Source organism: Macrotis lagotis, chromosome 1, assembly GCF_037893015.1.
Source record: "Macrotis lagotis isolate mMagLag1 chromosome 1, bilby.v1.9.chrom.fasta, whole genome shotgun sequence".
Classification (NCBI taxonomy): Eukaryota; Metazoa; Chordata; class Mammalia; order Peramelemorphia; family Peramelidae; genus Macrotis; species Macrotis lagotis.
The window spans coordinates 364,774,843-364,800,797 of record NC_133658.1 but is presented as its reverse complement, the minus strand read 5'-3'; the positions used below and the strand labels follow the sequence as shown (position 1 = coordinate 364,800,797).

Below are 25,955 nucleotides of genomic sequence, written 5' to 3'. Positions count from 1 at the left end.
TAACTTACTGGGATATAAAGTTAAAAGTTGAATGAGTGTGCCAATAATGGAGAAAAAGGATATTTTCACAGAACCAGTTTGTTTTTCCCCTCCCCATCTCCATTTGATGTTGATCAAAACATACCATCGGCTGTTTAGTTTAAAAAAATACACATTATGCCTGTGCACATACACCAGTTACGTTATGTATAATAAAGGAATGGGGGAAGGGAATCAAAGAGAAAACTATACTGCAGTAGTCAGTATGTGGATGAACCAAATCTTGGTTTTCTAATTGTGAATGTATTGTTTTCCTTGGGAGCACAGTTCTGGAGTACAGTTGCAGGTTCTTTTTTTAGTAAACACCTCCTGTCTGCTGCTGGAATGTATCAATTGTATCTTCATCCTCCATTTCCAACTGTGCAGGTGTGTCTGTTTCATTGATTGGTTGCCCATCAAATCGGAATCTGATCTGCCTCATTGACAAACCCTGTTGTTCACAATAGGCTTTCATTAGTTTACTAAGTGGTGTGTGCCTCTTGATCTTAAATTGCACCACCGAACCATCTTGCCCTGCCACCTTCAAATTAATGTGGTCGTTGTTTTCAGTCTTGACTCCTTCCTTTGGCTTTTCGTCAGCCACGGCGAGTCCAGGGGTCTCCTCAGCCACCACTTCACAAAAGAGGCACCAGAAGGGTCCGTTCCAAGGGAACGGGGGGGGGGGGGGGGGGTAGAAACAGCAGTGGCAGGGGCAGGAGCAGCAGGAGGAGGAGGAGGAGGAAGATGATTGTGGTGATCTAATATGTACAAATTTGAACAAGGAGTGATTTTTTGGAATGTGGTCTTTCAAAAATTTTGTCTTATGTTATTCTCCTAGGCCTGAATTGTGGGAAAGAACTTTGTAAGTCAGTAAACCTAGAGAATGAATCCTTTTTAGGTAATATTTTAGGAAGTTCATCCCACCTCTGAACATCTTCAGTGGTGGCAAACTTACTACAATCCAAAGACAGCCATTCTATTATGGAACAGTTCTATAATGACATGTAACATGTATCCTGAAGGAAGATTAAAGATAATATAGAACCATAGCATCACAGATTTAGAGCTAGAAGGGGCCAATTAGTCCAACCTCTCATTTTATGAAAGAGGAAACTGAGACCCAGGGAATTTAAATGACTAAAACAAGATCAACAGGGAGTAAGTAATCATATTGGATTCAATTACAGGCCCCTTGAAGTCCAAACTGGTATTCCTTTTTCTGTACCAAATTGATTTCCATAGTTTCAAATAGGTTAGATTTCCCCTTTGTGGCCTCAGTTCTAGAGATTTCTCACTATCATTTAGGTTTCAGAGAATAAGTTATCCCCAAAACATTTTTTTTCTTCTAAAAGAATTGTCCATCAATTGGGGAATGGCTTAACAAACTGTGGTATATGTATGTGATGGAACACTACTGTTTCATTAGAAACCAAGGGGGATGGGAATTCAAGGAAGCCTGGAAGGATTTGCATGAACTGATCCTAAGCAAGATGAGCAGAACCAGAAGAGCATTGTACACCCTAATAGCATCATGGGAGTGATGATCAACCTTAATGGACTTGCTCATACCAACAGGGCAACAATCAGGCATAATCTTGGGATATCTGTGATGGAGAATGTCATCTGTATCCTGAGAAAGAATTGTGGAGTTTGAACAAAGACCAAACCAAGACTATTACCTTTATTTTTTTTTTAAATGTTATATGTATTATATAATTCTGCCATATCACATACTATATGCTTCTTCCTTAAGGATATGATTTCTCTCTTATCACATTCAACTTAGATCAATTCATACAATAGGAATAATGTGAAGATTAACAGACTGCCTTCTGTGGGGGGTGGAAGGGAGGGAAGCAAGATTGAGGGAAAAGTTGTAAAACTCAAAATAAAATAAATAAACAAATAAATAAATAAACAGATAGATAAATAAATAAACAAACAAATAAATAAAATTAAAAAGAATTGAACTAAAAATCCCAAGAATAAGACAAAGGATCAGAATTTACTTAGCTAGGAAATGTAATGACCATTTGAGTCTGCAACTCAAAATTGGAGCAGTAAATCAAAATTCCCAAGCTATCTTTAAATAGTTAAATCCATTGCCATGGGAATAGTGAAAAGAATACTATCTGTTGAGTTAGGAGATCTAAAGCAGTCTTTGAGACACAGATCGCTCTGACATTGGTTTGCAGAATTTAAAGCTAAAAGGTACCTTGGAATGTTCAGTAGAAATGGATCTCAGAACACAGTCGTCATACTTTATAGAGGAACAATCTGAAGGGCAAAGGATTTGTTCCAAGATCCCACAAAGGTGAAAGGACTAGGTCAGATCTTAGATCAGTGACTCTTCAGACCTTGGTTCTCTCTGACTCTGGCATAACCTTGGTATATGCCAGAATCATTTTCAAGAAGTCAATTACTTGATAGTAAAAGCTGGCCCTTACTTCATAGGAATGATTAAAGAGTTAATGAGATAAAATCAGCCAAGTCACTTTCCTAGAATAGAGGAAACATGCGGTGTGTCAAGAATTCTGGCTTTGTGAAAATAACTGATGAATGAATCCAGGATGTTCAAATTCAAGATAGTGCTTTTCTGAGTTTTGTGCATCTGTCTCCTATGTACTTTTTTTTTTTTTAGGTTTTTGCAAGGCAAATCGGCTTAAGTGGCTTGGCCAAGGCTGAGACCAGATTTGAACCCAGGTACTCCTGACTCCAAGGCCAGTGCTCCTATGTGCTTTTTAAGGATGATTCCTTTTAATTTGTAGAATCTATCATTCTTCACTCTTACTATTTGATTTACCAGCCTTGGGATCTTATTAGAAGAGCACCTAGAGGAGCGACTAGGTGGGCCAGTGGATAGAACACTAGCCCTGGAATCAGGAGTACCTGAGTTCAAATGTGGCCTCAGACACTTAATAATTACCTAGCTGTGTGGCCTTTGGCAAGCCACTTTAACCACATTGCCTTGCAAAAACCTAAAAAAAAATTTTTTAAAGCACCTAGAGCTGAATGTATCTCTCATGATATTACCTTTCCCTCATCACTTTCTCCTCACACTTACTCATAAAATTCTATATAAAGCATTGAAAGGGAAGCAGGAAAATGAGTATGCTATTTTGATAATGAATGCCCCAGTTGTAATGCTCCCCAAAGCAGTCAATTCTGCTTTGTTAAGGATGGGACGAAGGAGGAAGTGACATACTCATAAGTCCCCAAAGAGACACATTTTGGCTACAAAGTACTCAGAATTACAAACCTAGAAATTCAAGTATTTTTTTCTTGTGCAGAGAGACAAATAATATCAAAAAACAATCAAGAGATGATTAAAAAAAAGGAAAATGATCAATGTTGAAGAGGATGTGGCAAAATTGGGACACTGATGAATTGTCAGGGTAGTTGTGAACTGATCTGGTCCTTCTGGAGAGCTATCTAGAACTAGGCTCAAAGGGCAATAAAACTTCATATCCTTTATTCCATAAATGTCAATACTAGATCCATATCCCCCCCAAAAAAATAATAAAAAAATGGAAAAGTCTCACATATTCAAAAATATTTATAGCAGTTCATTTTGTAGTAAAGAATTGGAATTTGAGAGAATGCCCATTAATTGGTGAATGGTTAAATAAATTATGGTATAGGAATGTTATGGAGTGCTATTGTTCTGTAAGAAATCATGAACGGCTGAAATTTAGAAAAGCATGGAAAGACTTCCATGAACTGATGTTGAGTGAAGTGAGCAGAACCAGGAGAACACTGTACACATTAACAGCAACATTGTTAGATGATCAACTATGTTGGATGCAGCTCCTCTCAGCAGTTCAGAAATCAAGGACAATCCTGAAAGACTTGGAATGGACAATGCCATCCACATACAGAGAAGAAACTATGGAGTCTGAATACAGAGCAAAGATTACTATGTTCACTTTTTAAAAACTTTTTAATGTTCTTCCTTTCTTTTTTATAGTTCCTTCTCTCCCCTTAGTTTAAATTTCTTTTTCACAACATGACTAATATGGAAATACGTAAAACACTATTATACATGTACAACTTTTATGAGATTGTTCACTACCAAGAGGAAAAGGGAAGGAAGGGAGATGGAAGAAAACTGTGGAATTCAGAAATTTACAATGGATGACTGTTGAAAACTACCTTTGCATGTAACTGGAAAAAATAAAATGAAATTTCAATTTAAAAAAAGTCAGTCAGGGAATCAGGAAACCTGGATTTCTAGTCTGCCTGAAGTTAATTTATCATGTAACAATGGAGAACTACCTCTCTTTTCTAGGTCTACCCTTTTCACTTCCAACTTCAGTCCTCGTTCTCTTTACTTGACTACTACCTCACCTGACACCCTGAGGATGCCTTCCCTCTTTGGCCCTCTCCTCATTAGTCATGCCCATTTCATTCTCATCTCAACTCTTTATCCTATGACTTTGTCACCTCTTCCCCATCAACTTTGCTTCTAGGAAGTATTTTTCCCCTCCTAGCCACTTTCCCCTTATTTCTAGATCCCTTTCATTGTGTCACCTTCTCTTTTGGAATATAAACTCCTTGAAAGTGGGTCTTTTTGCTTGTCTATACAAATAGAAATGCATTTGTGTACTCAGTGCCAGCACAAAGTGAGCAATTCATAAAAGTCTTTCTCTCTCTCTCTCTCTCTCTCTCTCTCTCTCTCTCTCTCTCTCTCGATAGATAACTATAGAAAGGGAATTAGATTAGCTAAACTTCAAAGTCCAGTTTCCTATAATATAATGGCAGGAGAGTGGAGAGAGATGAAGGAGATTGTATTTAGAGTTCATTTAACTCAAGGAGAAAATCTACTGATCTACTGACGTCTTAAACAGAATTAGGACAATGAAGGCTTTCTATTTGGTCTGTATCTCCAATTATTTACTATGATCCTCTTACCACAACAATGGTGGCCAATCTTACCTTTTAGCTTATAGAATTTTAGAGTTAAATGATGACTTTAAATAATGATAATTAAAATATACACACACAGACATATATATATATATATATATATATATATATATATATATACATATGTAAATATAGTCTGGTAATCCCTTATCTGCTATGAGATTGTTACTTTGAAGTGATTGATATAGACAATTCTTGACAAGGAAACTCACGCTGCAAATACTAAGTAGTACCTGCTCTGTTAATAATTTTAAAAATAGGACCCAAAAGAGGTGGCTAAAAAGTGTAACTTTTTGAATCAGAAGAGTCAGCTCGGAAAGAAGAACCTTGCTCTTGAGAGAGAATCATTCTTCACAAAGGAGAGGTAGGGATTGCTCTTTCATTCCTCTCACTCCCAATGGTCATGACATTTTGCAGTGGATCTACTTGCTCAGAAGAAAGCACCTCACCTGACCAGATCTAGAGAGTCCAGGTATCTGATGAGTCGAAGTCAGAGGCAAATCTGGGTATTGCGACAACTCTAAATCAAAAACATAGCCAACCTTGACCATTGGAAGTTGAACTGATGAGAGGAACAAACTCAGGTACTCTAGTTGAATGACCCATTCAGCAAAGATACCATGCTCAGGAGAAATAACCATAAGAAGACCACAAAAAGAGAAAGGACATGGTATTCTGGCAAGGTCAGAGGTGTGAGTTGCCTAAATCACCTGTGTTACATACCATACTAATATACTCTAGTGCATACACAGTCTTTCCACTGACACTGTGAAGGCAAGTAGGAGAGTGCATTCCAAGTTCATGAAGAGGGTGTTTTGCTATTATTCTTCTTATTATGCCATTCTCATAAATATCTTTGTTTTGTCTTTTAGCTAGTTAAGCACACTAGTGAAATCTAATGAGCTTTAGGAGTGGAGATCCCATAGATAATTTGAACCTGGAAGTAGGTATGTCTCCACCCACTCATCTAAGTATCCAATCTATAAGTGTAAGTTGATAGGTAGCCTTAGAAGGGGCCCTTATGTATTATGTATCATGCATTGGTATAATTGTGTATTGTGTAATGTGCACCAAATAAGGAAAATTACACACAGTTGGCTCATAATAGATGTTTAATAAATCAAATTAAGCTAAGATGCTCTCACCAGGGTCAACTAAAGGGTACAATTTAAATTCTCAGTTCAATGTGAAAAAATAATAAATGTATAGTGCTTTAAGACTTAGAAAGCATATCACATTTATCATCTTATTTGAAGGGAGGAGCAGAGAGAAGAGAAAGGAGAAAAGCAGAAGGCAAAGGGAAGGGAGAGGGGATGTGAGGTGAAGGAGATGGGAAGAGAGGTGAAAGTTTTCCTAATAATTTAAACTTTTCAAATTGAAATGGATAACATAATCATTAGAAGTCTTCACATAATCATTAGAAGTCTTCATTCACAGACTAGATTGTTACTCATTTAGGATATTTTGGTAGTCAAAATTAGAGAAGAGGTGGTTAGGTAGCACAGTGGATAGAGCACCAGCCCTGGAGTCAAGAGTACCTGAATTCAAATCCAGCCTCAGACACTTAATAATTACCCACCTGTGTGGACTTGGGCAAGCCACTTAACCCCATTTGCCTTGCAAAAACTAAAAAAAAAGAAATTAGAGAAGTATTGACTTTGAGATCATCTAATCCAATTCTCTCCTTTTACTGATCATAGACCTAGACCTGAAGGGGACTTTAAGGCCATCTAGTCCAATTCCTTCACCTTGTAAGAAATTGAAATCCAAGGGAGCTAAGTGACCTTCTCATAGTCTTACAAGAAATGAACATCAGAAAGTGATTTTGAAACCAGTTTCTATATTTTATTTTCCTTGTACCACGTAGAAATTGTTTGCAGAGTCAGAATTTGAATCCAGGTCATTTGACTCAGGACTTTTTGTTGTTGCTGCTGTTTATTTGTTTTTTTGTAGAGGTGTTCCTGTTTAGACATAAGATGATCCAGACAACCTCTGAGGTCTCTTGAGTTCTTGTGAGGCTATGAATCAAGGGAGGGGATTTTCTTGGCAAGGAATCTAGTTCTATTGTACATGAAGGATCAATTGGCAAGCCCTGGCCAGTTATTTCTCCTTCACATTTGTCAATTTTTGCTTTATGAATACCAGGTTTAAGTAAGAAAGGGGTGTAGGAGAGAGGAGGAGGTGGAAGGACTGAGACTGAGTAGGAGGGGGAAATTGAAAAGAGGAAAGGGATGAGAACTTCCTCTTCCCCATCTACTCATAGATTCCTTCCATTGTGTAATGTGTAGTTTCCTTTTCCTCTCTTGCTTCTTTTTTTCTCTCCTTATTCTTCCATTATTCCTTCTCAGATCACTGCTTTCTACTCCATTTTCTGCCTTTCTCTTCTTCCTCATAAAAGAGTCCACAAGGATTATTGGAAAATTCACTGGTTCTGAATTCAGGAGAAGAGTTCAAAACTTGGCTCTGCTTTGATTGACTTATAACCTTGGGCAAGTCAAGTGTTCATCTCTGGATCACAGGTTCTTTCTCTGTAAAAATAAAAATAATAAGCTCTGCCTCAAATTCTTGCATAGGGCTATATAGGAGCAGTTAGGTGGTGGAGTGGATGGAGCACTGGCCCTGGAGTCTGGAGGACCTGAGTTCAAATCAGGTCTCATACACCTAATAATTACCTAGCTGTGTGACCTTGGGCAAAGTCTCTTAACTCCATTGCTGTGCAAAAGCGAAAAATAAAAATCACTGTGTACATAGAAAGAATGACAATATAGTTCTTTTTTAATGTTATTTGGTTTTTGCTTTCTTATGTCATTTCCTTCTCATTCATTTCACTCTAGTGAAGAAAAGTCAGAAAAACTAGTGAGAGGGATTAGAATGATAAGACATGAAAGAGAAAAACTGAGCTCAGGCTGATTGAATTGTCTTTGAGCTAGAAAAAATGAATTATTTTTTTTCAAATCCAAAAACAGAAGAAGATTAGATATCAATATAGAATGTGTGACTATTAACATAAATAATAATTAATTAATTATCATTTGTCAGGCACCCAGTATATACCATGCATTTTGCTAGGCACTAGAAAAAAGAACACATCAATGAAAGTCCCTGATTCGAGAAGCTTACATTGTGCGTACATGCATACATATACATACATATAACATATCTATACATACATAATTTATACAAATAAAAAGGCAAATATGGTTTTACCATACAGAAAATAAACTCCTTCTGTGTGGATCCACAAAGTGTCTACAAATTACATGCAAAATTAACATGGAATAATTTGATCAGTGGAGACATTAGAGTTGACAGGATCAGTAAAAGCCTCATAGGGAAATGAGAGGCTATTTGAGATAAGATTTTAAGGTAACTTTTGTTCTAATATTATTTAAATTTGAGGTGATAACTATATCTTAAGTATAATAATAGAACTCTGACACCCAAAATGATGGAAATAATTGTCCAGCTGTCCTTTGCCACAGACAGTTCCAGTGTATAGCATTGGGTCCAGTTCTGTAGTCCTCCTTTTATGAAAAAAAACATTAATAAGTTGAAGCATATTATGAAGAAGGGGCCAGATAGGGAGGAATTAGAGAATGTGTATAGAATTAGAAATCATGTATCAGAATTAGAAGAAACTGAAGTTATCTGCCTGGAGAAGAGAAAACAAAATGTTGAGAAGGGGGACATAAAAGCTACCATAGAGAAGAGGAATTAGACTTTAATTGATTGGTTCTAGATGGAAAAATTGTGAAGCAATAGCTAAACATTGCAGAGGTAGAATAAGCCTCCATGTAGTTAAGATGTTCTTACAATTATTTCTGTACCAAAGTGAAATGAGATGCCTTGGGAAACAGTAAGCTTTCAGTTAATAAGGGGAATTTTGTTTTCAATCATTTCAGTCATGTCTGACATTTGTGACCCCATTTGGGTTTTTCTTGACAAAGATATTAAAATAGTTTCCAATTTTTTTCTCTGGATCATTTGAAAAATGAGCAAACTGCAGCAAAGAGAAGTAAGTGACTTGTCCAGGGTCACACAGTTAGTAAGTATCCTAGGCTAGATTTGAACCCAGTAAGATGGATCTTCCTGACTTCAGGCCCTTTATTCTATCCATAATGTCACCTAGTTGCTCCAAAGTGGAATGAACAAGAAGGAATAAAGTATAACTGGTTGACCCTTGCCTTAGATGTTGTAGATGGAATCCCTACTTGGGAATGGGATGGAATAGAGGCTTTTTCAGTTCTCTTCCAAATATGAAATTCTGGTTTCCTGTTAGCCTAACCTTGAATCCTCTATCTCCTTTACTATTGATTGTTTCAAATATTACATTCTAAGGATACTACAGAACTAGTTATGGTGCACTCTGCAATCACTAATGTTGAGGAGACTAGGGCAGGTGGATTGCTTGAGTTCACAGGTTCTGAGCTGGAGTAGAGCTAGAGTAGACACCAATATGATTAGACTTATTGAATGAGGATGAGGGAATACAACCAGACTGCCTAAGGAGGGCCAAACCAAAAAAAAAAAAAAAAAAAAAGAGATGGTTAAAGTTTCTGGGACGATTGGTGTTGAATTCAGGCCCCGGAGTAGCCACTGAACTCAGATAAGATTGGGAGATAAAGATTCAGAAAAACATAATTAAAGAGAAAGACAGATAGATAGACAGACAGATGCACCCAGAGACACACAAAAAGACACACACACACACACACACACACACACACACACACACACACACGGTATGGCAGTATGGTGTAATGAAAACAAGCAAACAAACACCTGATTTGGAATCAGAAGGCTCAAGCTTGAATCCTTTCCTCTGAATCTGATCTGTGCCCCCCATGTAAGTGGTGTCACCTTTATGAACTTCAGTTCCTTCATTTGTAAAAAGGGGACAAGACTATCTACAATAGGCTTATCAAAAAGGAAGTACTTGGTGAACTTTAAACTTGATATATAAATTCAAATTACTATTATTACAAAGGCATAAAGTGAAGGCCACATATGAAAAGTGTTTCCCAAGGTCACCCTGCCAGTTAGTATCAGTGTTCTCTTCACTTTCCCAGGCTACCTCCTTTTTGCTAATTGGGATTCCAAAGAGCTTTCTTTGGAAGAAACTTCAAAATGGGCCCAGAGACTAATTAAGTGTCATACACATCTGCATTTTTATAGCATCTATGAATGTCCTAGGAATGTTGGAAGAACCTTGGCGTGAGAAATGGAGCCCGTCTTCCTGGTGGCCTCTGCATTCCATTCTCAGTGTCTCTGGGTGTTCCTGCTCAGCAACTTAATTGATGGCAGAGTAACAGAGACAAATAAACCTTTACATTGCTTCCCAAAATCTGATTTTTAAGAACTACTTTTATGATCTTGGGCAAGTCATATCCTACATCATCAATTCCTATAAAAAAGAAAGAGTATGACCAGATTGTTGCTATAGAGCCTTCCAACATTCTCTCATCTTCTTTCTAAGCTCTTTTCCAATTCTGATATTCCCTTTCAAATTCTATATTGCATAGTTTGAAATGCTAGATGGAGGGAACCAGAGGGAAGACTGAATGGGTAGAATTGGATACTAGATGATAGCAATGGTAATTTCTATCTATAACATTCTGTTGTATAACAAGGTTCATTTAAGCATGGATAAAATTTAGATTTTTTCCAACATTTATTAAGTACCAGAGTACTATGGATAATGCTGAGGAACATACTGAATTTATATAGATTAGGTCTTTGCCTTCATGGAACTCATAATCTAGTATGGAACTGTGAAATATTATCATTCACAATAGTAGCTAAATTAAATGCTAAGTGTGCTGGTGAGATATAAATACTATGTGAGGTCTGAGAGAGAAGATTATTACTGACCATAGGATCAAGTAGCAAAAACCATTGCATTGGATTTTGAGGGATGGGTAGGGATCATTCCAGGCATAGGAAACAGAATGACCAAAAAGCATGAAGGTAGAAGACACAAGATTTTTCCAAGGGCAAGAAGATTTTGTTCTGGGTCCTTTTCTCTTTTCTTTCTATACCTTCACATATATTGGGCAGTTAGGTGGCACAGTGGATAGAGTACTAGCCCTGGAATCAGTAGAACCTGAGTTAAAATCTGACCTTAGAAAACTTGAAACTTACTGTGTGACCTTGGGTAAGTCACTTAACCCTTATTGCCTTACATCCAGGGCCATCTCCAAGCATCCTGACTCATATGTGACCACTGGACCCAAATGGTTCTACAAGAGAAGTGAGGGTGATGACTTAGCACAGCACCCCCTCACGCAAATTCAATTCACTTGCATCACCTCCCTGATGTCATGATCTTCTTCAAGAATGAAGAACAAACATCACCCTCACATGGTGACCTCACTTTCATGAACTGACTTCCAGATCTACATAACTGCAGTCTCACATTGCCAATTAGACTATTGCTCATTTTGAATTGTTCTAATTCCTCCCATAGGAATCTCAAGTTTAATGTCCTAAATAGAATTCATTATTATCCTTTTTGCTCCAAACCACTAATTTTCCAAGCTTCCCTATTGCTGTAGAAAGTACAGCCATTCTTCCAGTCACCAGTGTTCACATCTTATGAGCCATCCTGGATTCCTTACTCCTCATTTCAAATCAGTTTCTAAGTTTTATAAATTCTGCTTCCACAATGGATCTCACATCCATTTTTTCCTCCTTACATAGCTAAAACTGAAGTTCAGGCCCTCATGAAATCTCATCCACATTTTTGAAATACCTCCTAATTGATCTCTCTGCCTCAAGTCTAGTCCTGCTCTAAAACATTTTCCATACAGTTTCTAAATAGGTTTTCCTAAAGCACAGCTTTATCCATATCATTTCCCTAATTCAATTAACTCCTATGTCTGAAAGAAGATACAAACTCATCTATTTCACATTTAAGATCCTTTACAAACTGGCTCCAATTTAGCTTTCCAGTCTTGTTATATTCTATTCCTCTTAATGTTCTCAAAATCCAATCAAATTGCCTTGCTATTCCTTACACCTAACTCTATAACTTTTCCCTGACAGTCTTTGATACCTTGAATTTCTTTCTCACCTTTATCTATTTGAATCTTTAGTTTCCTCCAAAGTTCAGCTCAAGCACCACCTTCTATATGAGGTCTTTGTTAATTTATATCTAGGGTTTCTTCTCATAAGTTACCTTGTATTCATCTGTTTGTATTTTATGTTTGCGAATAAATACATTTGTCCATGTATCTTTCCAAAAGAATTCAAAATTCTTGAAGATAAGAATTATTTTAATTTGTCTAGTCTTCAACATCGTAGACACTTAATATTTAGCAATTGACTCCTCTCTGTCACTTCCCTGTAGTAGGTCATCAAAGAAAGGAGGTCACTAGTAGCACATGACCTCTTCATTTCTTGGGCTACATCCAACCAGTTTGGACAGTTGTATAAGTCTAGCAGGAAGAATATAAATCAGTGCTCCAGCAGAGCAGACGTGATATCACCACAGCATAATCCTTATTTGCTTTTGCTTCCCTGGCATCCTCCTAATTTCTTCAATTTATAATTTAAGTATCTCTCAGCTCCAAAAGGATATAGGTAACATTTTCCCTCTTTTCCCTCTCTTTCTCCTGGGTACAATGAAGCAAGATTGTGTAAACTTCATCAGAACATATTCCATGGTTTCAATTTTTTGCCTCATGGATATATCTGATAATTCTACTTTTTTCCTTAGGATTTGATAATGACACCATTTAAAGCATGCAGTTAATATTCTTGAGAGCTCCTCTACATCTCAGTAAATCCAGAACCCCAAAATACCTTCTTTTTTGGGCACCAGTAGTGACATTCCACATTAGGACACCTTGCCCCAGCTGGGGTAATATGCAAGAATCACAGCTCATTAAGAAATAGGACTGGTATTAGTAATTAATTACTGACTTTTGCTTGGTTCTCTCTGGTACACCCATTGAAACAATACCAACACCTTGGTGAGTTACTGCTCCCTGCCAAATGAGTCTATCACAACCCATCTATCCTAATTATAATAATTATTTCATTACATTGGCAAGATTCAACTTGTCATTCTCTAGAGACTTCATCTAGGATTTCAGGTGTAAAGTTGGAAAGGACTTAGAGGGGATCTATTCCAACCCTTCATTTTACAGATGAAGAAACTAAAGCTATACTTAACCAAGGTCACTTAGGTTGTAAGTAGTAGTCTTACACCTAGACAAAGATTCTGTGACCCTGGGTGACTGAAAATTTTCTCAAAAAAAAAAAAAAACAATTGATTCATGAATGGGTAAACCAGCAGTTTGTTGGGCTGCTACTGATCCCAAGTCTGCTTATTAAATACCAGTTACTCATTCTTCTGTGATAATGTTGGGAAGTGAAGAGAACATTCAGTTCATCTATGACTGTGATAATGGTTGGTTTCCTCATCTATAAAAATGAGACAGTTGATTGATGATCTCTAGGTCCTTTATACAGTCAATGATGACTGATATGTTGGTTAGTTTCATTGAAATAGTTCCCTCAAACAATCTTTTTTTTACTAATTTTTTGTTATGGTTAAAGAATTTCAAAAATTCAAGTGATACAAAAACAAAAGATCAAATAAAAATAAAAAGTGAAAAAGAAGACAAATAAAAAAGGCATTTTATGCCCCAAGGCTTCTGTGAAATTCTGACCTTCTCTAGTTCAAATTTTCTATTCTGTTTTGGGCAGACCTTGGTCTTTACATCTTTATGAAAATTCTTTAACGCGGGTTTATTTTTTGTACCTAGTCAGCCAGTTTTTAGACAAAGCCAAACTCTAGCTACTTATTAGAATAAATTAGTAATTTCTGTGTTCTACCTTCCAGATTGTATTCTAATTCCTTAAGCAGACCAATCACAACAACTCCCTTATATTTCATTCTACCATTTTATTCATCCACTAACAATGTTGAAATTGCATCATCAACTCTAGATCAATATTGCCTTCCTGAAATCTAGAATCTTTTAGGTGACTTCTAAATTATTCCCTTAGAAAATTATATTAATAGTCTCCTCAGTCTCTAGATGGAATCACCAAACTTCTTCAATGGGAAGGTTCCATGATGCAGTAGAAAAACTGGTGTACCCTTAGACAGGAAGATCCGGATTTGAATCCATCCTTGGACATTTCCCAGATATTGTGTGTGTGTGTGTGTGTGTGTGTGTGTGTGTGTGTGTGTGTGTGTGAGAGAGAGAGAGAGAGAGAGAGAGAGAGAGAGAGAGAGAGAGAGAGAGAGAGCACTTGGGTAAGTCACTTAATTTTTCTTGCTCTAACCTCTCAGTCTCAGTTTTTCATCTGTAAAATAATAGAAACTAAAGAGCTTTATAAATGCCAGTTATTATCTCCATTGGAGCTATGAGCCATTAAATTTCAATCCATAATATTAATCACAAGAAAGAGCTCTGGTCATAAATAAATGGGTCCCAGATCTTCTTCATGATCAGGTTCCCCTCCTCTTGAATGCTATCTTCTTTTATTCTCTTGGGAGATCACTAAAAATAGAAAGAAGTATTACAATTCACTGATTGGCCAATTCCCAAAGTGGGGAAATCTTATGACTGGTTGAGAGAAATATCCTTCAATCACTCTCACTTTAATAATACACAATTCACAGGTCATGAGACTTTCCACTTGTCATTAACTACATGTTATCTCATCAGGAGCTTTCCAAAGATCATAGGACTCTTTCAACAGCATCTAAGGGCCTTCCACAAGTCTTTAAACACTAGTGTTTGACCAACAACTTCTTAGGATACAAGGAAGTTGTGGGTTTGAAGTAATGGTTATTAGGGAGTGGATGGTAGTGATTCATAGAAGTGATGGAATATTCACCAGCAAATAAACTTTATTTCACTACTTTATAAAGTGAAGGGAAAGGTAATACAGCAATTATTTTCTATCAATATGAATCAAGCTGATAAATATAAGTAATATAATCATGAATACATGGTAAACTGATCATCCATAACTCATCTTAACAGTATTAGCAAATTTGACTAACTTAATTATGTTCTGCTTATTTCAATCACTAATGTCCTTCAAGTCACAATAAACTGGATAAATACTGATTAATTTGAATAGGTAGGGATATCAAAATTATTTTTACAATTTCTTCCTTTGATCCAAAAAAGACTTAAAAGATTTTATGGATTACTAAAATGCATGGAGGACTGTTGGCTATGAATTATACAAAATAGCAGAAAGGGCAATCCCCTACTTAGAATCAAGGGTGATAAAAATCTATTGGGGATAGTTCCCTTTGGTAAGTCTTCCAGTTAATAAAATATTCAAGTGACTTTTTGCCCTAGTAGCCCACTCCTAATGTCTATTTAATATTCAGATGAACTTCATTTGTCAACTATCTCAGGTATTGGTGTGAACACTGGAAACAACTTCTCATGAAGTGACTTTCATTTGATAGCAGCTCTGAAAGTGGGTTTTCACAAAGGAACTAACCATCTACAGAGGTTTCTCCTGGTGTTTATACGTATATGTAACCCTTTTACAAAGCAGATCTTTTTTGCTTGGTTTTGTTTATGTATTTTTCTAATTATATATAAATATAATTTTCAACTTCATTTTTGTAAGGTTTTCTTCCTCCCATACTTGTCTCCTCTCACCCTAGGATAACAAGTAATCTGATATATGTTATAAATGTACAATTGAATTATTCATATTCCCATATTAGTCACATTGTGAAAGAAGAATCAGAACAAACAGGGAAAGCAAGGAAGAAAAAGAAGGAAAAGTCAAAAAAATGTTTAAAGGTGAAAATGGTATACTTTGATTGGCATTCAGATTCCATAGTTCTTTCTTTGGATGTGGATGGTATTTTTCATTTGCAGGTCCTTTAGATTTGTCTTTGATTGCTCTATTGATGAGAAGAGCTAAGTCCTTCATGGTTGATCAATGCATAATGCAAAACAGATCTTAATACAATTTAATATAGTTCATTAAGCCTTGTTATTTTCTCAACACATTTTCACCCAGTTATTCACTATAACTGCTCATTCTGTTAGAGAGCTAATATTAATAACAATACTGTTTATAAGTAAGTGACTTATTTGCCTAAGTTTAATGACCACAGAGATGAATTTAACCTTAGAGATGTTTATCTTAATCCAAAATAATAAACCAAAGTATTTAAGGATAATAAATCTAATTAACATCAGATGTCACAAGACCATAAGTTAATCTTCTCAGATAAGTGATTGTATTGAAATTCTTTTCTTTCACAGAAAATGTTTCTGATTTATCCTCACTACATAATAGATTTATACACTGGTCCCATAAACAGCTGAAACATTGTTTAATTGTTCCCATAACAGTCTGAGATATTTCAAGGGCTTATTGTATATATGACAGGGAGATAACAAGCCCAAATATTCATTCATTTAGTTGTTTAGGATGTAGGAATGACTATAATTTCCGGTTGAAAGGTTTAGATCTTAAATAACTATCTTATTATAGTAACTAATATATATTCCAGCATTAGCCTATAAAATAAAGATTTAATTTATTGACCATCTGCCATGATTATAAAAATTAGCCTTGGAAAAAAAAGAAGAGAATGGTAATTCCAGGTAAGAGTTACATAAGCAGGTAAATGTACTAACAGAATGTCACAGTCAGGCTTAGAATTTCAAATAGGTGAGAAATTTTTTCATTCAAAATGAATTTGGGTCAGGAGAATCCATGCCAAAAGTTACTCTCCCCACCTATTCTGCAGAAAAAATTCCACTTGTAGTAATTTGCAGATGTCACTCTCTATGACCACATAGATCATTGATTCAAGAATATTTCTCAACAATGATATCTTAAAACAGATTCAATTCTCAAGTCTCTTATTACATCATAAGAATTCTACATTGTAAGGCAAAATGCATTTCATTATTACAGTTTTTAAAGGAGGGTTATTACATTCATTGTAATAGCTCAGAAGGGAAATGGGCTCTCTAACAGTGTTTCCCAATAAATTAGAAAAATTTCAAATAATAATAGCATCGGACTTCTTAAAACTTTTTATTCCTATAATTTCCACCTTGGTCTGCTTAGACAGATAGAATAAAACCAAAGGAAGAATATTATGTCATTTTAAATAGTTTTCAAAACATAATTTGCCAGCAATCTTCTTAAGATATGTTCCATTTGGCCTGAATTTTGACAGTGGTATTGGGGTATGGTACTTAGGAGTGATACCAAGATTAGAATATGTTTGAAAGAAAATGGAATCAGTGAGATAAGAGCCTTTCTCAGAGTCCATGACTATATATATATATATATATATATATATATATATATATATAATATGTAATATAATATATATATGGGTCATACATGAGCACAAATTCTTTGGTGAGAACTCTGATAACAAAAGCAGCTTCAGTCTTGGTGAAAGATGACAAGACATTTGCTTATAATGACTTGCCTTGGGCATATCAGTAAAATTTATCTGCAAATCTGCAAAGGGATATAAGCTAAAGGTCAGACACCAGATGATGTGATTTGAAAAGCAAGCTGATTAAAAGTTTGGCAAGTTGGACAAGTGGTTGCTATACAAGTTGCCACTGGAGTGGTGCCTGGAGCAATCTATCCTTATTTAATTGATTCTATTACTTCTTGGGTGTCACAATGGATCCCCTTATGAACTAAGAAGCATACCTGGTGATAGAAACTCTTGGGGAGGAGTAGCTTACCTTCCTCTGTCACCCAGATGCAAGAGATCTATTTAGTTTTGTATTGTTGTTTCTACTTTTTCACCTTAGCATCATCGTAGGGAACAGGATCTTATTGTCGTCATAAATATCAGGATTTATATCCATATAAACACAAGTCTTTATACACGCAATAAATAGTTGAGTTCAAAATTAAATTTTATGATTTTTCAAATAATTTTAAATGAAACTCACTTATTATTTAAAGTATAATTTATATATTTCTTCATTTTGGGTGAAGTACTGAAGAATTGCACAATACCCTGTCAGGAGGTACTGTTAAAACCTCATAACCCAATTGGAGTAGGAAGTGACAAGGAATCTCACAGACAAATATCTCTAAAGAGGAATTTGCTGTTCCTTTGACCTAACAGTGATTCATTATTATTTTTTCTAATTTAAGACAAAATAAAACACTAGTTTTCATATTTATAGTTATATTTTATAACAGATATATTTATAATCTAGCAGTATTTAAAAATAAGGAAATTGCTATAACAACTTGTCTTAACCTTCAAAAGGCAAGAGATACTTTTCTAGATCAGATATCACATATTTAAAACATTATCAATCAAGTGGTATCAATTTAGTCAAATGCATTTCAAATTTAGAAATTTCATGGCATTTCCATACTAGTCACATCTTAATAATAGTGCTTAACACATGCCAGGTTATTTCTTGGTTTAAAAATTGTTTTAAGGAACTTTAAAGAACTATTTTCAGTAGTTTTAAAAAATGTTTAGTCTTTGATTTTTCAATTATAATTTGAATTCTGAAATAAACAAATTTGTTAAAATTCCATGCTAATTAGGAAAACTACCTTCAAGTGGGAGAGAAATGTGTTCAATTGAATTCCTATAACGTTTGAATATTCCAGTGTTCATCCTTTGCACAAGTGAGGCACCATGTAAAGCAGCACATAACCATGTGATTCTCTCTAAAACCCTGGGAGATAGGTACAAATATTTATTATCCCATATCTCTATCTATCTATCTATCTATCTATCTGTCTATACCAATTAAGTTCTCTAAAGTACTATAATACAGTATAACTTCAAAATTTTCAACCAATCAGTTTTTAAAGTATAATTACTGATGGCAATAACTAAATGTCATTTTTCACAATAGTCCATTGTTTTTATTTGGCTTATATTTTTTTTAAAAATCATAGTGATGCTACCAACTCCCATAACTGCTTCTCTATTTCTTTGAATCACCCAAAGAGTTAAATTAATTTTTTTTAAACTTAACAGTGTACCTTAAGAGATGTATCAAAAAACTTTCACAAAGACTATTAACTGCCAGGAATTTAAACTTCAGGGTCCTCTCATCAATCAGCTTATACTTTAATTTTACAATTGAAAAGTGATGCTGGGACTACAACTAGCAGGATAGAATTGTGAACATCACATTGGTACAACTTAAAATGTAAAATAAACTTTGAGTGATATACTGGTAGACTGATGCAAATTCTTCAGTGTTTATAAGATTATCACCTTCACCAACTCATTCGTGGTAAGGCAGATTGTTGTCTTTTATTAGAGATCATATAGAATAGTCATATGTTTTAATTGGCAAATTGTCAGCAATGATCTGCATTAGAAATAATCTTTGATTTACATCATAATAATTTCTTAATTAAAAGAATCTGCTTAGAAACAGTTAGAAATATTAATTAAAGAGCTAATAGGAATTTCACTATAAAAAGGTATAATTTTTTAAATCTATTTTCTTTGAAATCACTCAAAGGCTAAATCTCTGCTAGACAAAAGAGGTAGTTAAAGCTCCATTCTTCTAGACTTTTTGCCAAAATCCACCAGGAAGAAAAGTTTACACAGAGAAAAACAGACTGTTTTGAAACTGAAAAGTTTCAAATATTGTGAAGATGGAGGAATTAACTCACACTATTTCTCAGGAATCTCAGTGACTTATTTGATCTGTATGAGGTTCAGGAAAAAAAGTAAATAAAAAAGAAACATAATTTTCTGAGGATAGCATAATCAAATGTGCCAAATAATTGTCAAGCAAATCACCTGAGTGACTAACAATACTGTACCATATCTTATGTAGCCTGATGGCTCTCTTTGTTATCATCCTCACCTGGATGAGGAGTTTACTCCATTCCCTTGATGGAGTAATCAAAAAAGCATTTATCCTTTTAAATTTGGCTAAGGAAAATCCTGTAGGAATGTTCACGCTTGACCCTCCATTTCTCCTCTATACTTCCCTGAGGAAGTATTAGCTCCTGGAAATATTACAAAAGAATTTTCCTGGAAACACCTTGGATGGGGTATAAAAATTCTCATCACAAGACCTTGATTCAATCCAATCCAAGAGATATTTATTATATACCTACTATGTTCACTACAATGTACTAGGAACTAGAAAACTGGACCTCTCTAGAAGCTTCTAGAAATTCTCTAGAAGTTCACATTGTCCCGATGACTGAAAGAACCTGAAATAGCAGGAAAAGGAGAGTTAGTGGTCAAGAAAACTCAATTCTAGTCCCAAATCTTTTCTCAACTTACTGTATTATCTAGGACAACTCACTTTTCATTTCAGGGCCTCGATTTTTCTCTCTGTAAATAAATAGACTGGACTAGATGTTTCCTAAGATCTCTTCCAACTTTACTAGTCTGTCTTCAAAGGTTCTTCCCAGCTCTGACAATCAAGAACTAGCACTCATTCCTGCTTTGGCACATATTCTACATAAAAATCTGGATAATTAAAATATGGCTTCATGGTTGCATTGCAATTTTCTGGATTACCATTTATCTTTCTTTAATTATATTTTAGAATAACTTCCTAATGAGATTTAGGGAGGTCCCTTAAATCTCATCTGTAACTCACATTACATCATGAGGTGGTACCATCTGGGAGATTTCTGTTTATTGGATAGGCACTTTCCTGTCTTCTGGGATTTTCAAATTTTAAAAATCCTAGAATTGCATCATTCATTTTGTAATAGCAAATTTCCAACCATCTATCTGTAAATATAGATTATATTATTTGATGAAGCTTGTTCTAATAAACTGAGGATCAGGAAATTTGGGTTCAAGTTTGATTCCCACAATTATGAACTATATGATCCTGTGTGAAAATCCCTTTCCTCTGGAAAAAAAGAGAGGTAATGGAAAAAGATTCCATTTACAGTATATGATTGTTTGTGATAAAAATACACTAAATAAAATCTTCAGAGACCGTCTGAACAAAAGAAAGTTTTTGCTTATTTGCTCTCGAGAAAGGGCAGACGGCAAGAGTCAGAGAGTTGCACCCAGAGAACAGTCAAGTGAAAATATATGAGTTCCCTCCCCTCTTCTCACTAACTCTCCTCCTTGTTAGCCCTTTGGCTGGGCTTTTGGGGGTACAATCTTTTCACTGAAATCTGCCCTAACAACAGACACAAAGAAAAGATGAAGTGTTTTCAAAATATTTTTCCCACCAGATGGTGAGGTAATTTAGTACTTTCATAATTATCTCAACTAAAATGAAGTAATGTCTATGGTCAGAACGTTCTCCCAGTTTGTAAAAATAGTCTTATCATAAAGCAGGTGGTTCTGAGCCTCCTTTGGAATGTGAGGTTTTCCTGACAAAAAAATATTTCTTAATCCTGAGAGGACTTCACCAGGAACTTTCCCACACATGATTATACAAAATTTGTAAATCCTCTTCTTCAAGATGGCCCAAGAAGGTCAATATTGTAAGCACTATTATTTTCATTAAAAGGTAATAATTGTATTTAGAATCAAACTCTTCATATTACAAATGAGAAAACTAAAGCCAAGAATCAATGACTTGTCCAAGGTCCCAGAAGGGATGTGCTGCAATTAGCCAATGTAGATCACAAAAGTCAATTATTAAATTTTCAGTGTAAACATTAATACTTTGGAAATCTGCTACAAATCACCATTTAATCTATTGTTTTTGTTGCTTGTTTCCACTTAAGAAAGTAGCAGGGAAAGTGCTAATAATAGATACTAAACTTAAAATTGTGTCTGGCGTACATTTTGGGTAAAAGAGTTAAACACTGATTGTTAAACATTTACCAGCATATCCCTTATCAGATGCCTATTTTCCCTTGAAGTTCATGAGACCCATATCTCCAGTGTAGTTCTTCTCCACCTTGAGTTTCCATACAAGAACCACATGCCTCTCCCTCTCAGTTCATATTTCTGTAAGGCTTCATGCTTTGCATAGCATTATCCTTCAGACGTCCTTATAAGGTATATAGTAAATAAAAATTTTAAAGATTAGTATATTGAAGTTCAGAAAGGTCTGTTGACTTGTCCAAGATCACACAGCAAACAAAAGAGGTCAGGACCTTTAGCCAAATACTAGGAATCCCTGAGTAGGAATCCTCCATATCATGGTGATTCAATAATAACAGAGTTCAATAAAAGTAAAATTTGTATCCCAAGTCTTATTTGATTATAGTGAAAATAAAAACCAAGAAATAGAAACAAGAGTTAGAACCTTTTTCTTCCATTATTTCTATACCCACACAGTTCTAAGAGCACTTTGCCTTTCCTGCTAATGTAGCATTTCACTATCTGGAAAACTTGGTTTTAGGCCAGGAGAGAGAGAGAGACAGAGACAGAGACAGAGAGAAAGAAACAGGACAGAAACAGAGTCAGACTATGACACCTAAAGAGACACAGAGAGAGACAGAGAAAGACAGAAACAGAGAGACATAGAGACAAAGAGAGAGATCTGACTGGTCCAACCAGAGAAATGTCTATTTATGCCTGTCCTTTGTTTCCCAGATTCAGGACAACATAAAATGATTCGATTATTTTTTAAGGCTCCTGGCTGAGAGACTTTCCCAAAGGCTTTTTAAAACCCTATGAAAAAACTCAATAATCAGTACTTAAATAAGCTCATCAAAAATTCTCTCTCTCAGATTAATTTTTGGCAGCTATTGTATAATAGAAAGAACACTTATATTGGAGTCAGAAAACCTGAGACTCAACCCCACTTCTACCTCTTTGCTCTATCACCCAAAGAGCTTTACTTGCTATCTTTAGATTTGTTTCCTCACTTGCAAAATGGGCACAGTGATGTCTGTATTTTGTCACAGGATGGTTAATACTACAAGAAAAGCATTTTGTAAATCTTACCACACTAAAAATGTGAGCTATTAATGAGATTTAGATGGCATGGGAGAAGTAGCATAGTGTTTTGATCAAGCAGGCAACTTGAGCATCATTTTCCTCATTTGTAAAATGAGGGGGGTAATCTCAATGACCTTTAGCATCTCACTCAGCTCTAACTTGCCTTATTAATGCAAGAGTCTAGAGTCTTCCCTTTCCACCCACTACATTTTTATCTTGTGAGAAATCTCTTAATGGTTTAGTTAGCTAAAAGCCTTTATTAGAATTGTCAGAATGACTGAGGAAAAGTTCTTTTAGTGGAGGGCACATTTGTCTTGATGTACTTGGAACTTTCAGATGAATGGTTTTCATAATTAAGTGTCCTGGTAGTGGTGTGGAATATATGCTTTAGGTAATTGTGATTATATATGTATAGACTCATAGATTGTCAAAGTAGGAGAGACTTTACAATCCCAATTCTTCCTGTAACCAGTTGATTAACTTTGGGTAAGAGAACTTCCCTTTTGAAGGCCACAATTTCCCATCTAAAAAATAAAGGGTATTGAAATAAATTGTTACTGATATCACTTCCATCTACAAATTATCCATCCTACTCCATCATTTTACAGATGAAAAAATTGAGACCCAGAGAGAATCATAAAATCACAAATCTATACCTGGAAGGAATCTTAGATTTCCAGTTTAGTCCCTTCATTTTTACAATTGAGAGAACAAAACTGTTAAGTGACTTACCCAAGATCTTACAGTTATTATGCCAGGAAGCTGTTACTCCAACCCAGTTGATTCTCTGTCTTGGGCTTTTGCCACTGTATGACTCAAGAAAATTAATATCTAAACAACAGAAAATTAGTTACAAATGGGGATAGTTTAGAAAATAGTCTGTTAGCACTAGAAGGGGCCTTAGACAGGTAATAAAACAGATAGATAGATAGATAGATATACATATATATATATATATATATATATATATATATATATATATCAGATCTAGAAGAGTCCTTAGAATTTAAAATGTCCAAGTTGGAAGGTGTCTTACAATAAAGAATATTAACTTCCAATATAGAACATCAGAGGTAGAGAAAGCTTCAGAAAGTTTCTCTTCTGGTGTCATTTACCAAAGGCATAATTGATGGCCGGGACAAGCAAAGTAGTTGGGCCCACCACACAGCTAGGTACGGACATTAAAAAAAAAGTCACCACTCAGAGCCTTCACAAGAAGTGAGCCTTTGGGGGTGGGTGTTGGGCAGAGGAGGAGTGTAGGCAGTCTATAAAACTTTGCTTTCATCTGAAATGAACTTTGGCACTATTATGCCACACTGACAGTCCCAACTGTATGAGGCTTAGCTACACCTCCCTGGCTTCCTTTTGTTTGACTAAAACCAGCCTGAGCTGTTGGTGCTGGGAGTCTGCCTGGGTGCACACACACCCGCCCGGAGGGGGGTGGATTAAATGTGGGGAAGATCAGCCCAGCCCAGACACACCTGTCCTGCAGCCACGCCCCAAAGGCCAAACAGCTCCCGTGGCCCCGCCCCACTGAAGGATAAACCCCATTCAAACCTAGAAGATAGCAGAAATGGACCTGGAAAAGGACGCTGGAAAGATGGGGCTCCAGGACACTAATGAGGAGTTTAATCAGTAATCCCCAGGTCCGCTTCTCTTCTCCATAGACTCATCCTTTCCCTATCACTTGGCAGAAATGCCGAAATAAGAGTAGTCTCTGTCTCCTTGGGAGACTTCAGACCATGAGAGAGCTAAGGAAGATTTGAAATTAAGAATTTAAGAAACCTGCTCCCTCATTTTGAAGATGACTCTGAGGGTCAGAGGGGTTAAATGACTTGCACGAAGTCATCCAGTTAATTAAGAGGTGAAATCTATACCCAGTTCTGACTCCAAATGCAGTGTTTGATCTACTGTGTTGTCTCTTGTATCTAGTCCATCTAGATTGCATCAGAGAGAAAAAAGCAACTTGCCTAATCTCATGCAGCCCGTTTTTATGGCTGAGCCAGGTCTGAAACTCAGGTGTTCTAACCTCAAATCAGAGAGGGTTCTTTGCACCTAGGGACAACTAAATGACAAAATGGAGAAACTGTCAGACCTGGAATCAGGAAGGGCTTCAAATGCAGCTTCAAACACTAACTGTAAGTTTGGGCAAGTCACTGAGCCTTGTTTACCTTAGTTTTCTCCTCTGTAAAATGAGCTGGTAAAGGAAATGGAAAACCACTCAAGTTTCTTTGCCAAGAAAACCCCAAATGGGGTCACAAAGAGTCTGAAATGAAATAAGTCAACAACAGCACAAAGATAAAGGAAAGAACTGTGTGAAAGGCAGCTTGATGGCTAGATTCTGTTCTGTCCCATTTGGTATTTAATCCAGTGGAGTCATCAGTGGTCAGCCTAGATCACATCCACCCATAGGGGATGGGAAGGGTTGGCTCTCTCATCAATCTTCTGGGAAGGGCTTGTGGCCCTACACCCAGCATAATTCCCTTAATTCTCAGCAGCAGTGTTGGAAGATCAACCCCTTCACTTAGTGACACCTCAGCACATTGCAAAGGAGACAGAGTCACAAGGCTGGGAAGGACCTCAAGAGGTCATTCAGTCTATGCCCCTGTCTTCAAGCAAGGCTACACCCAACCTATTCCAAATGTAAGATTCAACCCTTTCTTTAAAGACCTCCAAGGAAGAACTTGTCACAGCCTCCTTTAGTAACTTTTTAAAATGTGTTTTAAAAATAACAACAATAATAATAATTCCATAATACATTAAGGTTAACAAAATGCTTTCTTCTTAATAGTAATTTCCCAGATGAGGAAATTGAGACTCAGAGGGAAAGTCACTTGCTGGTGTAACTTGCAATCGAGTGACAGAACTTTGTTGTTGTTGAAATTAGATTCAGGGCTTCTACTCCAACTCTAGAATAGTGTTCAAAGAATCATAAAGCTGGAAGGAACTTCACAGTTCATTTCCTCCAAACTTTCATTTTAGAGTTGAGAAATAGGTAAATAATAGACATGAAGTTTGAACCCAGCTCTACTTCTAGTATCAGAAAATCAGTCATTCAGTTCAGCTCAATTTAAAAAATATTGATTAAATATTTACTCTATCCATGGTACTATGTCAGATGATGACAAAATCAACAAAAAGAGTCTCATATCTCAAGTATATG

At 35.9% G+C, this 25,955-nt stretch overlaps 1 long non-coding RNA gene and 1 pseudogene across 1 annotated transcript; both read right to left on the bottom strand.

Annotated features, from left to right (window-relative positions):
• Positions 1 to 334: 334 nt before the first annotated feature.
• On the bottom strand, positions 335 to 1,258 carry LOC141500278 (small ubiquitin-related modifier 2 pseudogene; annotated as a pseudogene).
• Positions 1,259 to 20,060: 18,802 nt separating this feature from the next.
• Positions 20,061 to 23,613, bottom strand: LOC141517920 (uncharacterized). Its single transcript, XR_012477029.1, has 3 exons — positions 23,525 to 23,613; positions 21,728 to 21,896; positions 20,061 to 20,136 (listed from the first exon to the last, which is right to left on the bottom strand). It is a non-coding gene; the product is annotated as an uncharacterized LOC141517920 (long non-coding RNA).
• Positions 23,614 to 25,955: the final 2,342 nt, after the last annotated feature.